Source organism: Castor canadensis, chromosome 6 (genome assembly GCF_047511655.1).
Source record: "Castor canadensis chromosome 6, mCasCan1.hap1v2, whole genome shotgun sequence".
NCBI classification, from domain to species: Eukaryota; Metazoa; Chordata; class Mammalia; order Rodentia; family Castoridae; genus Castor; species Castor canadensis.
The window spans coordinates 90,470,641-90,488,239 of NC_133391.1; positions in this window are offsets into that span (position 1 = coordinate 90,470,641).

Below are 17,599 nucleotides of genomic sequence, written 5' to 3' on the forward strand. Positions count from 1 at the left end.
ATTCACTCCAGTTTCATACTGTCCCTCATATTCCCTGTCATCATATACCAAAACCCTCCACCCATTTGCTCATTTCAATATCTGTCTGACCTCTGTAGGCTTTTGAAACTAAGATCCTCTGAAATGGTCTACTCAGAACCAGGCTGCTGAGGTCACAGAGCTTCTATCACTGCTGCAAAGACATTGATCAAACTTCCCAGGGAGACTTGGCAGCAGCAAGCCCATTAAAAACATTTCTTGTAAAGCTGGTTGACATTGATTTTTTCTGATACACCTTTTAAGAACAAAACAGTGTCACAAAATCAAGGAAGTAATAATTCTTTTCTACCCATTGCAATTATGTCACCTTGCACATTCATTAGATAACAAACAGAGGATATTCTCCCATTTCCACTTGCTTCTTTAAAAAAAATTGTGAAAGCTAAGAAACAAAGGTTTTTATGTGCTCAAAAGATGATACTGTGATTTACTATAAATCAGAGCTTTTTAGTCAAGGGTATCAGAGATTAAGTTTGTCCCAAGTTAGGGTGGTGGAACAGCAGTCCTTTGCTGATTTGTGACACCACACAGCACCACATTAATCCTCAGCAAATTTAAAGAAGTGCAAACAATCAAAGAAGCCCTCCAGAGGGCATTCTTTTAGCCCTGGAAACCCAGACCACTCACATCATCAAGTAGATTCTTCATATGGAAAAAGTGAAGATTGTGCTAAGCGTGTCAGAACTACACAGAGCAAAAGATGTCTCTTTTGTTCTCTGAGGCTCTCTGGTCCTTTCATCCTCTCCCTCTCACTTTCTCTCATTCTCACTCTACTCTTATTCACCTAATTTCTCTGCTTAAAGCAAGCTGAAAAGATTTTCAATGGGGGAGGATTTCCAACTATCAGAGTTCAAGTATGGCTACTTTTAGAGAAGGCTCAGGACCTGAAATAGTATTTCACATGAATTGGCATTGGTTTTAAGACTTTAAAGCAAAGAACTAGCATCTCATCACTGATGTATGCTTCCCTGTAAACTAAGTTTGTCAAAGATTTATACATTCAATTGGCCAGATATTCATTCAATGGGCTGCTAGGACAAAAGCTAAATCATAGTTCCAAGCAACCACACACACACATACACAACACCAACAACCAGCCAAAATCACTCTACATACCACCAACCACCACCACCACCACCACCACCACCACCACCATCACCTTCACCACCATCACTACCACCTCCACCATGCATTCAGTAATAACAATCGCATCCACTACCACATACTGTTCACACCCACACATACTGCCTTAGTTTAAATGGCTATAACAAGATGCCATAGATGAGAGTTCTCTCCCTGATGTACAGAGAGCAGAAAAAGGGTAGGGTGCTAAGAGAGGGAGGAAGGGGAGTGCTATTCTCTTTATCTTATAAGAACAGAAATTCCATATAATGGTCCTAACCTCATGACCTCATCTAAACCTAATTACTTCCCAAGGGTGCTTCCTCCAAAAACCATCCATAAGGGAGGGGCCTTAGATATTCAGTATATGAATTTTTTAGTGAAACAAACATGCAGTACATAGTACATACCAACAATAAATACCACCCCCATGTCATGCACACCCCCACACCATTTCACAATAGGCACATTATAAAAATCCACTACAAAACTTCAGCCCTCATTAATGAGTTAAAAGGAATAGGGGGAAAAAAGAAACATCAACAAAATCATCTCTGTTCTCTCTCTTTATTTTAGAATTTCTACCTCTGATTTACAACTAACCCCGATTAAGAAAATTGCTACTATACTTGAGAATAGCCACTTTTCTGTTTCCTCCATTGTATGGCCTAGTGCCTCTTATACCAGTTTAGACAAGATGGTCTATTGTATAACTCTTGGCTATTATGTACCCAAGAAGCAAAGTTATAGCTGCATTTTGTAAATACCAGACCACATTATTTCATCTCCTCTGCTTCTTGCCCAAAGGCAATGAATACTTCTTTACTTATGAAACAATTCCATGTGAAGTAATTGGACAGTTTGGAAAGGGTAAGAAATTATAAGGTTGTATGTATTGTGGGCTTTGGTTGGGGGTTGTTTTATTCCAAAATAAAATTTGGAAATTTTATTTAGATGATCATCTTCATCTAATTTGGAAAGAGATTATACAAAAGCAGTCAACTATGATTATAATAAGCTTAACATGTGTAAGCTCTTTTTTTCTCTCTTCTTCCTACTCTTTCTCTAGTTTATTGATGGTTTTCTTCATCAGTGTCTGGAGAGAAATGTCATGGTGACATATAAGTCAATCTCTTTTGTTTTATGTTTATAGCTCTGCCTCACATTTAGAAGTGGAATGAGTTGAAACACCTTGAGATCTAAGAATAAGCTGATGATTTTAATTAACTTTGTGCTCTTTGCACCTTGCTCCTGAATTTATACAGTTAATTTAGAGTTGTTGTATAAACCTTCACATAATGTGTCTTTATTTCATTTTCTTTGGCTCAGCATAGGATATGCTCCAATAAGCAACTTGGGAAATGAAAGTGAACAATAAGAAAAAGACTTGTTAACTCAAATTCTGATGTGCACCACATTTTTGTCAATTTCTAGTTCATCCACACTGAAGTTCTAGAAGCTCAGTCTCCGGTAGGATTTGACATAAAAGTGGATTGTATTTGAATTGTATGGATGACTCTGTATTTCCATATATGCACATACAGATGATTATTATGGATCACAGATGAAATCTATTTACCTGAAGTCACCTAAATTTTATGAACCTCAGTAAATACATCTACAATGTACTCACTTCCCATCTTCATAGGGACATGATTTTAAGTTGTATATATAGGCTGTCCCAATTGTTCAAGGGAAGATTTAATCCTTAATTGAGAATGATTTATGGTTAATACAATCAACACAATTAAGTATTAATTAATTATTACTACAATCAGTACTGTGTTATTCATTATATAAGTTATAAATAAGCAGAAATGGTTTAATGTGACTTAAGGATAATTTTCACTTATGTAGCTAGACATTTCTTTGTTATGTGCATAATGAATTGGACTGTATTGCATGGAATATGCTGACTGACATCAACTTTGATGATACTTATTTAATTGTTCAAATATAACACATTCAAACTAAATACTATAAAATTTCCTGGAGCTGTGTTCTTTGTCTCAATCAATATTTGCTTTCTCTATATTACAATACTCTGGAAATTCTCTCAAGCTAAACCAAGCATATTAACTCTAATTAACCTACATTTTAAAAAAAGTAAAAATGCTGTTATTTGTTTAATATGGTAAGGCCATTATATCATGAGTAATTGTTGTTTCTGGTGTTATGATTCTACTCTAATTGGCATGGAGAAAGTTAATTTTTTTTCCTGTGTACAGAGATCATCAGAAGTCAAAATGCATAATGGCTAGAGGGTATAGGATTTAGGGGTGGGTAGAAGGGAGTTTGCTGTCCTGTGACTTTATCTAAGAATTTGTTCTAATTCTGTTGATTCTAGCTCAGAATTGTGTCAGGGAAGTTTAATAGTTTTAACCTCATAGATTCACTTCATACACTAAATCACTGTCTGAAGTCAGTTTTTTATTCATTCACAATTATGATTTAATGAGTACCAGAAACCACTGGTTACATTCATTAATGAGTGAGCACACAATATTGACAAATAAAAAGCTGATATTCATGTTTAGCATACCACTGGTAAAACTTCACTTACAAGAAAGAATAATAATATCAACAACTAACATCAATTGAGTCTCTTTGAGTTACAGATGTGTTACATGAATTCCAAGAGCTTTACGTGGATTATTTCATTGGAGCTTCTGACAACTCCATGTAGTAAACTTGAGACATACAGAAGTTGAGTAGCATGTTCAAGGTCACAGAGTTAGTTATTAAGAGGCAGAAACTAGATCTGGGCTGAATCATTCTTACTCCAGATCCCCTTTTTAAACTAGTACGTTATATGGCCTGCAAATTGGATTATCAGTCACATCTCTACATAATGATGCCTGAAAATGTTTTTACTTAACTTCATAAAAACAAATTCCTATAATGTCACTGCATAGTTTGATTTTCCTTAACTCTTCAATATTCAAAAAAGACAAGGAAGAGCCAAGCCTGGTGGCACCTGCCCATTGCCTCAGCAGTTGGAAGGCTAGGGCCAGGGGATCACATAACCCAAGGAGTTCAGGGCCAGCCTGCTCAATAGAGTGTAACTGTTTGCAAAAATAAAAATTCACAGGAGATTCAAAATCATTTTTTAATTCCCTGACTCTTCTCATAACTAGAGCCCAAGTTTTAATTTGTCACTATTAATTAGAAAACAAAAGCAAACACAGAAGTGCACAGGTTCTTATGACACAGTTTTTTCCTTCCTGAGAATAATTAATCTACTCTAACTACTAGCAATCCAGCACATGTTCTTTATTTGTGTTGATATAGACATAAAAATGTGAGAGAAAGTCAAGATAATGTTATTATATCAGGGCATAGTCTATCACACAGAGATCTAAGGAAGACTTCTGAGTCTCTGCATTTATCTGCAGAATCTCGGGAAGTTTTTCTTCCTAAAGTAGTCATATGTTCCTTCAAGAAATAGCTACAGTGCTACTATAAATCAAGTCTAGCTAGAGTCGAGTGTACAAAAATTTGGCGAGCCAATATGGGAAGAGCAATGCAAAAACAAATCCTGACACTTCTGATTGCTGAAGAGATGCACTTACAAAGTGCTTTGAGAAATGCAGAGGAAGGAATAATTGTCTAACATGGAGGAAGAGGGATTCTGGAAGTGAATTGGGAAGGTTTTATTTGATTAGGGTGAGAAAGAAAGAACTGGCATTCCAAGCAAAAGAAACAACACAAATGATGTCTCAGAGATCTTTCCACACATGCCACATTCCAGGAGCATCAAAATCTCCTCATACACCTATAACATCATATGAATGGCAGGGATCAGATTGGGGAAGATATTGGGCACAATGATAAGAGACTTAAAATTGCCCTCTCAGAGATTTACCTTTGTTGTGGAGAGGCATCTTAGCTCTTACACAATGAAATATGTGGGCAATTTTTTATTTGAGAGTTTACTAAGGCCATAGTGAAGGTAAAGGATGAAGTAGAAAGAAACTGGTAGCAAGGCCAGTCAGAAAGTTACTATATAGTACAGATGGGAGACAAAGGGAAGGATCTGAGTTAAGGCAATGCTGGGAGACTGGGAAGAAATGGATGGAGTACAGAAATAATTAAGGGATAAAATCACCAGCCTTACCATCAACAACACAAGCAACAAATGTTGACAAGGATGAAAATGTTGGCAAGAAATTGTCATACACTGCTAGTGGAAACGTAAATTAGAACAACCACTATGGAAAACAATATGGAGGCTCCTTAAAAAACTAAAAATAGAACTGCCATATGATCCAGCAATTCCACTCTTAGGAATTTACTCAAAGGAATGTTAAGTCAGGTTACAAAAAAAGGTACCTGCACATCCATGTTTACTGCAGCATTATTCACAATAGCTAAGCTATGGAAACAGCCAAGATGCCCCACTACTAATGAATGGATTAAGAAAATGTGATATTTATACACAATGAAATTTTATTCAGCCACAAAGAAGAATGAAACATTGTCTTTTACAGGTAAATGGATGGAACTGGAGAACATCATCTTCAATGAAGTTAGCCAGATTCGGAAGGCCAAAAGCCACATGTCTCTCTTGTAAGTAGAATAGAGACCTAATATAAACATAGCAGTATTAGGAAAAACAGGTCACACTAAGGGGAGGTCACATAGGAGAAAGGAAGGGTAAAAGAAGGAAGTTAAGAAGGTCAATATGATTGATATACTCTCTACACAAGAATGAATACAGAATTTTTAAACATGTTGAAACAACCATAAGAAAGGGATTATGGCAAAAAGAAGAAAAATCAAGGAGATGAGCCAATTTGGGCTATAATACATACATACATGAAAGTGGCACAAGGAAACTCCATGTGTAGCTCTCTTAATGTCATTTTTTTCTTACACAAAAATCATAGAACAGGAGAGTGGAACAGGTCCTCCTTGGGGTGGTTGGTACCAGTGGCAGGGGGAGGAGGTGGGGAAAGAGTGTGGGAGGGTGAATATGGTGCAAATACTGTGTACACATTATGTAAATTGAAAAATGATATTTGTTGAAACTAGTCCAGGAATGGGAGGAAGATAAAGGAGAATGGTGAAGGGGGTGGATTCAAGTATGACATATTTGATTTATTGTAAGAACTTTTGTAAATGCCACAATGTACCCCACCCAGCACAGCAATAAAAAATATAAAAAAGAAAATATCTATGTTGTGGCATGTAAAATGCTGCCATACAATATGGCTAATTAAATAATAAAAAAAAACATCCTTGAATGTCAATGACAAAGAAAGAGGACAAAGCATTTAGACAAAGATGACATAGAAATTTCCACTGGGTCAATCATGATGTAAACAAAGAATAACCTCATATGGCCAAAAGCAAGTTGGAAGTTAAAGTTAACTAATTCTGATTCAGTTTGGGAAATGAAAAGTAAAAAGTGATAATGGGGCTGATAATCTTATTCTCTTAGCTCCAGGATAACTCATGTCACTGTCCCCTTATCACAGATATATCTGTGCGCACTCCAGTCCATTCATCTGCTTATGCCCTTCATTCAACAACTCCCCAAGCAATGTCAAGGACCTCAAAGTCACAAAGTCATTCTTTGCTATTGATTTCAAATTTCTGAAAGTGTCCTTTTCTTCAATAAAACCACTCAAAGTTGATCATTATAAAGCTATAGCTCAGCTTCTTTACCATGAATTTTGGAGTTCAATAGCTACACTTTCCAAATTCTAATGCATTTATAGCCGCCTACGTATACACTCCTCAATAGCACATATCCTCAATTTTATAGGGTTTTTTAAAATAAATTCTCTAACTTTAGCTTTGCATATGATTCAACATCATTCAAAAGTATCCTTTTATTCAATAGCTTCTTAAGCTATATTCGTGTATATATGGATGGGAGGTAATTTTCAAAATTTTGTTACTATAAGGAATCTCTTGGGCTGAGGGTGTAGCTTGGTGGGAGAGCACTTGCCTGGCAAGCACAAGTCCTGAGTTCAATCCCCAACAGCATAAAAAAAAAACTCTGATAAGAAAAACATTTGACACTTTTGATCAAGATTAATAAATTGAATTTGTCACATATTTTAAAACACTTTATAATTTGTTGGAAATTGGTTAGCTATATTACAGTAATGATTTTGTTTGCTAGTGTGGAAGTAGTTAACAGCCATGTTTACATGCATCTTTTCTTCACATTCAATTTCAGTGACAACTCAATTTCAGTGTATACTAGTTAGCTTTATACAGAGTTCTAAATTGAAAGGTAATGTGAAAAGTATTAATAATAACACCAATTAAACACTTTTGGGTTTTTTTCATTTCTTTTCTACGCAACTAGTCATCATAATTCAATAAAAGAAACTAAATAGATTTCTTAGAACCCCAGTTCTTGTTCTAAAATTTATTTTATTTGTTGCACATTTTAAAAGTCTCAGGTAGGAAGTAAATATCTCTCCATATAAAATATAATTTGGAAAGGCCACTTGTATCTTTTTAATACAACAAATAGTTTTCTTTTTTAGTGTATGTCCAGGCAATAAGAAGTTTTTATAGTCTTATGTAAGAAAACAAATGACATGAAAAACTGATATGATTAAATGTCATATAAATAAGTGACAATGTGAGTAATGAGGCCAGGAAATGTGATCAAAAGAACATGGTGCTATAACAGACATGATGCAATCATAAGAAAACCATTTCAAAACAGCCAAAAGGATACGGGAAAATTGTTTACATACATGCCCCAAAGACTCAAAAGCTGGGCAGGCTTCCTGCAAGATGGTCTGTGTGGGCAGCAACAGCAATGCTACATGCAATTCTCTACAATATTCTCAATTCCTCATCATAGCTTCTGGCCCTCAGGACAAATCCCTCATGTAAACAAAAATGGCCAAAGTAGGGAGAGGCTAGGTGCCTACATACCAGAGAAGAGCACCTGTGTCCTCGCATTCTCAGGAAAGGTCCTAAGTCCATTCTGATTGGACAAAATAAGGCCACCTGTCAATGAGTTACTGCATCTGGGAAAATGGAGTTCCCTGATTGCATTAGATTAGAAACTGATTTATACCCCATGAACCAGTTGTGGTGCCCCTTTCCTGGCCCCATTACTCACATTGTCACTTATTTATATGACATTTACTTCTTACTAAATGAGAATCAGAGCTATGGTTGGCATGAAGAGGAGAAGTTTCCAGGCAACCAATAATGATTACTGTAACTTGTTTTTTCTTTTTTTTTTCTCCTATATCATGTGAAATTTTTTACTGTAAAATGATTATATTAAAGCTAAGTCTAGTCATCATCTCTCTGTCTTCAGATTCAATGTAAATCTACTGTGATACCCATCTAATGAAGCTGTTCATAATTAAATGATGATCATAAATTTGGGGAAAGAAATCTGAAGTCTACATGTAATAACGTCCTGCATTTTGAAGTCAAATGAAAGAGTTCATTCTCAGTTCTGGCTCTGCATAACCTCAAAGAAGCTGCAGCTCACTGTATATCTCAGCTTCTTCACTTGTAAACTACAGATAACATGACTTAACCTTTGAGTGTGGTTGCAGATATTTGTGGTAACAAAGGGAAAGCACCTGGCCAGTGAAGGAACTCAAAGAAGCTGCTATAGTTGTTTTTGTTGACATCATCATCATTACCATTCATATCATCCTATCCCTGAATAGAAAGAGAAGACAGTCATAGATGGATAAACTTTTAGGATAAAATTGCTACCTTTGAAATGAAATAATTAGCAGAGGTCTGTGGTAGAATTTGATCTCTTTTTGCCCTTTTCAGAAGAAGATCAAGATTCTCCCTTTTAAATCGCTCTTAGAAAGCAATGTCATGGTTCAACCATTAACTAGCTATGCAGTCTAAGGTAAGTCATATAAACTTTCTAAAATTAGTTTCCAAATCTGAAAGTGGAGGTATTTAAAATACCTCCACTTTTAAAATACCACTATTTCACAGTGATAATGGAATAAATGTATGTATAGGACACATCCTATAAAACAGTGCTTTTGCCATTATCATTATATCTATTACAAAGTGTCATACTATATAGCCAGGGGACAAACATTTGTTTCCAAACTGAAAGTAATTGACACCATTTTGGCAGTATGTGATTGTTTTGTTTCCTCCATCCTCAACTTTTTTCCATTCTCATTGAGATATGGTTTAGAAAAAGGAGTTAGCAAAGCCACCAATGAGTTTTCAACTTACAACTTTTAGGACACCAAGTATCTCAGTTGCATTTTTCACTCATCTGTATGTATCTTTTGTGCCTCAATATGAAATAAACTCATTCTGTGCCTCTTCTTATTTATTAAGCAAAGGATACACTAAAGAGCCAGTTTCGAGAAAAGAAGAATGAAGGCAAGGACATCATGTTCTTTATAAGGAAATGAAGATTCTGTTTAAAAGACAAATCATTCATTTCAAAGGTTTGAATGGAAAAATATTTGGCAAATAATTCTAACTAGTTGAATTTAAGGAAATGGAAAAGTCTCACAAAATAATATGTTCTTGACCATTTATTTTATTTATAGCTATTAAAGTTTCCTTCAGTGTTAGCTACTGTCTCTAAATTTTGAGTTTTAAATAGTTGGTATAGAAATGAATACATTAAAAACAGAACTGCAGAACAAAGGGACAGAGTAGTAAGCCTAGAAGTAAACCTACATATCTACAGCCAACTGATCTTTGACAAAGGTGTCAAGAACATGCAGTGGAGAAAGGATAGTGATTTCAGTGACTGGTACTGAGAAAATTAGATATCCACATACAGAATAATGAAATTATTACATATTATTATTACATATATTATTACATAAATTAATTACATATCACCATATACAAAAATCAACTCAAAATGAATTAAAGAACAAAATGTATGTCCAACAAATAGAATAAAACATAGAGAAAATAATTCAGGATATTGGAATGGGTGAAGATTTGGGGGAAAAGAAGAGAGCAGAATGTAACCCCAAAAGCTCAGAAAACAAAAATAAAAATAGACAAGTGGAAATTTGTCAAACTAAAAACTTCTGCACAGCAAACAAAGCAATTAACATAGTGAAGAAAGACAACCTACAGAATGGGAGAAAATATTTTCAAAGTAAATATCTGACAAGGGATTAACAGCCCCTGTATATAAAAATCTAAGAACTTAATAGCACAAACACAAATAATCCAATTTTTTAAATTTTCAGTAATTCTAATAGACATTTTTCCAAGGAAGACATGCAAATTGTCACCAGGAACATGAAAAAATGTCCAATATCACTAATCACTAGGGAATTGCAAGTTAAAACCACAATTAGATAACACATCACTTAGTAGTAATAGCTGTTATTAAAAATGTAAAAGACAATAAGAGCTGGTGAGGTTGTAGAAAAAGGGGAACCATTGTATACTGTTGGTAGGAATGTAAATTAATACAGCCATTGTGGAAAACAGTATAGAGATTCCTAAAAAACTAAAACAGAACTACCAAATCATCCAGCATCTCCATTACTATGTATGTATCCAAAGGAAATGAAATCAATCTGTGGATGAGGTATCTGCAAGCACTAATGGAAACAACCTAAGTCTGAAACAACTGATGAATAGAGAAAAATGTATTACACTGGAATTCAGTCATAAAAGAGGATGAAATCCTGTCATCTGTGACAACATGGATGGAACTGGTCATTATATTAAGTGAAATAAGCCAAGTATAGAAAGACAAAAACTGCATAATTTCATTGATATATGGACTATTAAAACATTTGTCTTATAGAATTTGAGAGTAGAACAGTTACTGGAGTCTAGGGAGACTACAGAGGAAAGGAAAAATGAGGGAAATTAGATTAACAGGCACTAAGTTATAATTAGAAGAGAAATCCTATTCTGTTGCAGAGTAGGGTGACTATAGATAATAATAGTGAACTATATACATCTTTAAAAGCTAGAAGAAAGAAGTTTGAATGCTTTCTCCATATCAAAATGTAAATATTTGAGAGTATGTTAGTCAGCTTTCAATTACTGTAACAAATAACTGAGATAATTTATAAAGAGAAAAATTTTATTTTCGCTTAGAAATTTGGAGGCTCCAGTCCATTGTCCTTTGGGCATGTGGTGAGGTGGTATAACATGGAAGAAGCATGCAGCAAAATAAAACTGTTCATTAACCTCATGGCTAGAAAGTGAAAAAGAGGAAAAGGAAGCAGCTAGAGACCCACTATCCCTTCCAAGGACATACCCTCAATGACCCAAAGGCTTCCTTCTAGGCCCACCTCTTAGAATTTCCTTTACCTCCAATACCACCAAACTGGGAACAAAGCCATTATCATGTGGACTTTTGGAGAATATTCCAAATCCATACTATGACAGGAGATTGATTTAAACTCAGTGAGGATTATACAACACATGTATGTATTGAAATATCACATAGTACCCTATTAATATGTTCAACTTTATGTATTAGTTAAAAACACATATATGAGTGGAAACAACACAAGGAATCTCCCTGTATAGTTATCTTTATCTCAAACTAGCAAAAATGCCATGTTTCTGTATTATCTTTTATGTTTTTTTTCTTTTACAAAATTGGTGACCAAGAGAATGGAACAAGTTCTGCCTGGAGGGAGAGGGTGGAAGAGGGGAGGTGAGAGGGAAAAGGAGCAGAATGATGAATAGGTGCAAATAATGTATACACATGTATATAAATGCAAAAATGATAACTGTTGAACTGTTCCAGGAATTGGGGAAGGGGAAATGAAAGTCAGCAATGGATGGGGTGAATTCAAGTGTGATACATTTGATACATTGTAAGAATCTTTGTAAAGGCTACAATGTAACCCCACCCAGCACAATAATTAAAATTTTTTAAATTTTCACCAAGAAAGTGAAAAGGCATTCCACAGAATGAGAGAAAATATTTACAAACTATATCTAATAAGGGATTAGTACCTAGAATACATTAAGAACTCACATAACTCAACTTTAAAAAGATATATAACCCAATTTCAAAATGTACAAAAGACATTTCTCTGAAGAAGACAGGAAAAGCACCAATAAGCAGTATAAAGATGCTCAGTGGTATAAAACATTGTTACACATTTCTATACATTCAGTTGAACTACACTTGAGATTTTTAATTCTGCTCTTTCATAGGCGAGCAGGATGATGCTGTCTCATGACATGGATAGAGGCAGAAGGTAGTAGCTCCCAGTCAGCCATATGACCACAAGGATAAACAACTAACACTGTGTTGTTAAGCTATGATGTTTAGTAGGTTAGGTATATTAATTGCATTTTCAAGTTATGATGGGTCTAACAGGATATAGCCCATCTTAAGCTGAGGAGCTTCTGCATACACAAGAAAACATGTTTATATAAATGCTTGTATAAGAATGTTCATGGCAGCATAACTCATAATTGCCAAAAAATGGAAAATATCAAATGTACACCAACAATATATAAGATGAAGTGTATCCATACAATGGAATATTATTTAGTTACTAAAGTGAATTAAGTATTGATGATTTCTATGGCACTGATGAACCTTGAAAATGTTATGTTATATGGAAGAAGCTAGACATAAAAGGCCACATATTGTATGATTCTCCATATATGAAATTTGCAGAATAAGCAAATCCATATAGACAGAAGTATTATGGTTGCCAATATATGGAGTAGAGGGAACTGGAAGTGACTGCTAATGGGGGTGATGGACATGTCTGGAATCAGATTTTGGTTATGAATATATATATATATATATATATATATCTTTGTTAATATACTAAAAACCAATGAGTTGTATACTTTAAATGCTTGGATACCTTTTTTTTTTTACTAAAATATTTTTGGCAATTGATTGTATAAAAATGTTGGGATTTACCAATATCATCTTGCATTGATAGATCAACCTACTCTTTTGTATAACTACATTTTTACAGTGACTCTTCAGAATGACTGCTTTAATGACCATAAGAACCTCAACTGGAATTCTCAGTTACTATAGGAGGTGATGTTCACTGAGTAAAGATTTACGTCATTTTGCTAGATGACCGCTGCAATTGTGACTCTATTATTTACTGTAGCTCTTATTGTGCATTGCATCCTTTCAAAAGTTCACCAGCACCTCTTCCTGCACTCTGGTATATCCACGCTGTAAGTCCTTGATGGAATCCATACCTGGGGGATGAAGGTGAGCAAAGTTCAATAAACATTGGTGATGATTTCTTCATACAATTGCATGTCTGACTATAACCACTCCTGTTACTCTAAATCCCTGAAGTTACATCTGCTCTTTTTTGGTTAGAATGTCATTGCCATAACAAAATACTGAAGCAAGGTACTTGAGAAAAAGAGGTTGTTCACAGTTTTGGAGTTTCAAAGCCCAAGATTAAGAAGCTCCATTGTTTCAGTATCTGGTGAAGGCCTACTGGCTGATGGTGTCACATTATGATAAAAGTACAGATGGGAGAAAGGATCACATCTCAAACAGGAATCCAGAGGGAGAGACTGGCTGGGGCTAGGCGTAGGCTTTTATAACATTCTCCTAGGAACTCATCAGGGAACCATCATTCCTTTCTGAAGCAGTGCCTCCAATAATTTAAGTACCTCCCTCTAGGCCCCACCTCTTAAAGGTTCCAACACCAACACCCTGAGGACTAAGCCTCAACACACAGACCCTTGATAAAATAAACCACATTCAAACTAGGGTAGGGTATGAAACTCAGAATCAGTAGAAAACCTGTTAACATTTATTGGAATACAGCTTGGAAAATGCTGCTTGCTATGCAATTAGTTACAAATTCCACCTGATCAAAAAACAAGAATAGAGAAGGTATTCAGTTTTTCTCTCAATATGAGAACTAATTTTGGCAAATTCCACAATATTTTATATTTGTTATGAGATGCATAGAGTCTCTGTTCAATATGTTATAGTCTCTCACCTGGTTTAGGGGCAGAGAAAAAAAGCCAGAATATTGTTTCAATCTATCTGTAATCCTCAATATTTTCATCTGAAAATAAATTTTGGAGGATCTGCAAATTCCTTTGAAGAGTGAGCTTACCTTAGGATCTGCAAATTTCTTTGAGGAGTGAACTTACCTTAGGATCTATTAACCAAATTCTAATATATCACACACATGATATAATTTGGTGGTGCCAAGAAATCTCCTCCATTTAAATATTATCCTCAGAAATATTTTGAAAATGATAGTGAACCTTCTTCTCCCTAAATATAGGTGACTACAATAGACTGTGTGCCCTTTTCTCTCAGATGAGGAAAGTGGCTTCCTGTTCCTGACTAGCAAAATATCCAGGCTGGATATAGGTTCCTAGAGATAGTTGTTCTAGAAAATGGAATATGACATCTCAGATGGATTTCAGAACTCAGAAAATGTTTATTGTTAGTTTACTTTTACCTAAGCTTCTTAACATACCCATGATTATTATTCACAATTTATTCCTTTCTCTGTACACTTCTAGTCAGTTAAGAATATTAACTGAGTGATAAAATGAGAGTGACTTTCACTCTTATACTTTTTATGATTATAAAGGAAATACATACATATTACAGAGATATTAGAAAATACAAAAAAGTACTAAGAAAGACATTTTATCATATTTTAACTAATTCATATCCAAAGTTACTTATTCAAAAATTCTATTCTTTTTCAAAAAGCATTTATAGTTCAAGCTTGCTTATTCAACTGCCTTAAATAATGATCAGTCTTCAACCTCTTTGGAGTCATGAGTGTACCTGCATTAGTGTCAAATCATCCAGAGTGCATGAAGAGCACTCTCTTTCTTCACATGTCTCCTTATTCAGTTTAGGTTCCATAATGCATGACTACAGAAAAAGCTCTGCCAATATTCCATACTTTCTTGCTCTTCTGTCAAAAAATCCACTTCTGAATGAACATAGCCATTTGCTTTCTCCATTACTACTCTGAGTGGTTGAATACTGCTGAATAAAGTCAACAGCCAGGTCAGACTATCCTCACTATGAATTCATACTTCCACCTTCAAATGACATATACTGTACCTGCTCTCCCTGATGTTTCACAGGGCATGTTATGTCCACTCTATAAAATGCTTTTAAGCTAAGTGTGTTGGTATCCACCTGATATCGTAGCATTCCAGAGATTGAAGGATGATCGTGAAGATAAGGCCAGACTGGGCTACATAGTGAGTTTAAGGTAAGCCTACACTACAGAGCAAGAACCTGTTCCCAAAAAATTAATGATTAATTAATTAAACAACTATTGAAAGTAAATTATTTTTTCTCATCCCTCTCACTTTTAATTCTTTTCATCTTTCCCATAGGAGATGTAGGGTTCTGCTACTTCACAAAGGGAAAATTACTTTCTTTATATATATCGAATAACTTTCTGTGCCCTTCCCTTTCCCATGTTAAAGAGAAACTTCCCATCTTCTCTCTAGGAACTGATCCTCTTCCTCCCTTAATTTTTTTTTATTATTCTTAAAAATACTCCTTTAGACCTTGAAGAAACTAGGAATAAAAGGATCATACATCAACATAATAAAGGCTATGAAAAACCAATAGCCAACATTACACTGAATGGGGAAAAACTGAAAGCACCTCAGAAATTAGGAGACAAAAGTGTTCACTCTCATCCCATTTATTCAATATAGTGCTTGAATGGTTAGCCAGAGAAATAAGACAAGAGAAAGAAATAAAAGGGGAACAAATGAGAAAGGAAGAAGTCAAGTTATTTTCCCTGTTTTCAGATGATATGATTCTATACTTAAAAGACCCCTAGGATTCTAGCAGAAAACTTTGCTAAAACACTTTTAGCAAAGTAGCAGGATACAAAGTCAACATACAAAAATCAGCAGATTTTCTATACACTAACAGCAAACTTTTTGAAAAAGAAGTCAGGAGAACAATCCCATTCACAATAGGATATTTCAAAAAAATACCTAGGCATAAACTTACCCAAAACTATTAAAGCCCTCTATAATGAAACTACAAAGCCCCAAAGAAACAAATTGTAGAAGATACCAGAAAATGGAAAGATCTCCCATGTTCCTGAATCAGCAGAATTAATATTGTCAAAATGGTCATATTAACAATAGCAATCTACAGATTCAATGCAGTCCCCTTAAAAATTCCAATGACATTCTTCACATATTAATCCTAAATTAATATGGAAACACAAGATACCTTGAATAGTCAAAGAATTCTGAGAAAAAAAGAGCAACACTGGCATTATCGTATGCCTGTCTTCAAACTATACCACAGAGCCATAGTAACAAAAATGGCATGGTACTGGCACAAAAATAAACACATAGACCAATAGAATACAAGACCCAGAAAAAGGTCTATGCAGATACAGGCATGTGTTTCTTGACAAAGGTGCCTAAAACATAATTGGAAAAAAACAGCCTCTTTAACAAGTCATGCTGAGAAAACTGATATCCACATGTGGAAGACTTAACCTAGCTTTCTAACAGCTCACCCTGTACAAAGATCAACTCAAAATGGGTCAAAGATGCTAATGTAAGACCTGAAACTTTGAAACTACTAGATGAAAACTTGGGAGAAACACTTCAAGATCTAGGCATAGACAATGGCTTTCTGAATAGCTAGGAAGTAACAGCAAGAAAAACAAGTGGGATTGTATCAGATTTAAAATCTTCACAGCAAAAGAAACAAAAGACAGAGTGAAGAGACATCAGATAGAATGGGAGAAAATCTTTTCCAGTTGTTAATCCAACAGGGGATGAATACCCAGAGTATATAAAGTCAAAAAAAATTAAGCACCAAAAGAATAGATAATACAATCAATAAATGGGCAAATGAACTAAAGAGACATTTTAAAATGAATAATTATAAATGGCTAAAAAATACATGAAAAAAGATTTAACATCTTTAGCCATTAGGGAAATGCAAATCCAAACTACTTTGAGATTCTATTTCACCCCAATCAGAATGGCTCTAGACCTGTTGAAACTCTTCCACGAATGGGGAAGAAGAATATAAAGGAAAATGATGGAGAGGGGATGAATTCAACTATGATATATTGTAAGAACTTTGGTAAATGTCACAAAGTACCCCAGTACAACAATAATAAAACAAATTAAAGAAACAAAAATTCTTCACAATTAGCATTTAAAAAAAAAGAAAATAAAAATCACCAAATGTTGGTGAGGAGGTAGGAGGTAAAGGTTGGTGAGAATGTAAATTAATGCAGCCACTATGGAAATATAGAAGTTCCTCAATAAAATTTAAAATAAAACTTTGACATGATCCTGCTATATCATTCTAGATATATATTCAAAAGAATTAAAGTGAACTTACTATAGAGATAGCCATATAACTGTGTTTATCACTGTACTATTCACAACAACCAAGTTAAGGAATTAGTGTATGTGACCATCAATGGATGAATGGTATATATGAACCATTGAGTATTATTCAGCCATAAAGAAGAATGAA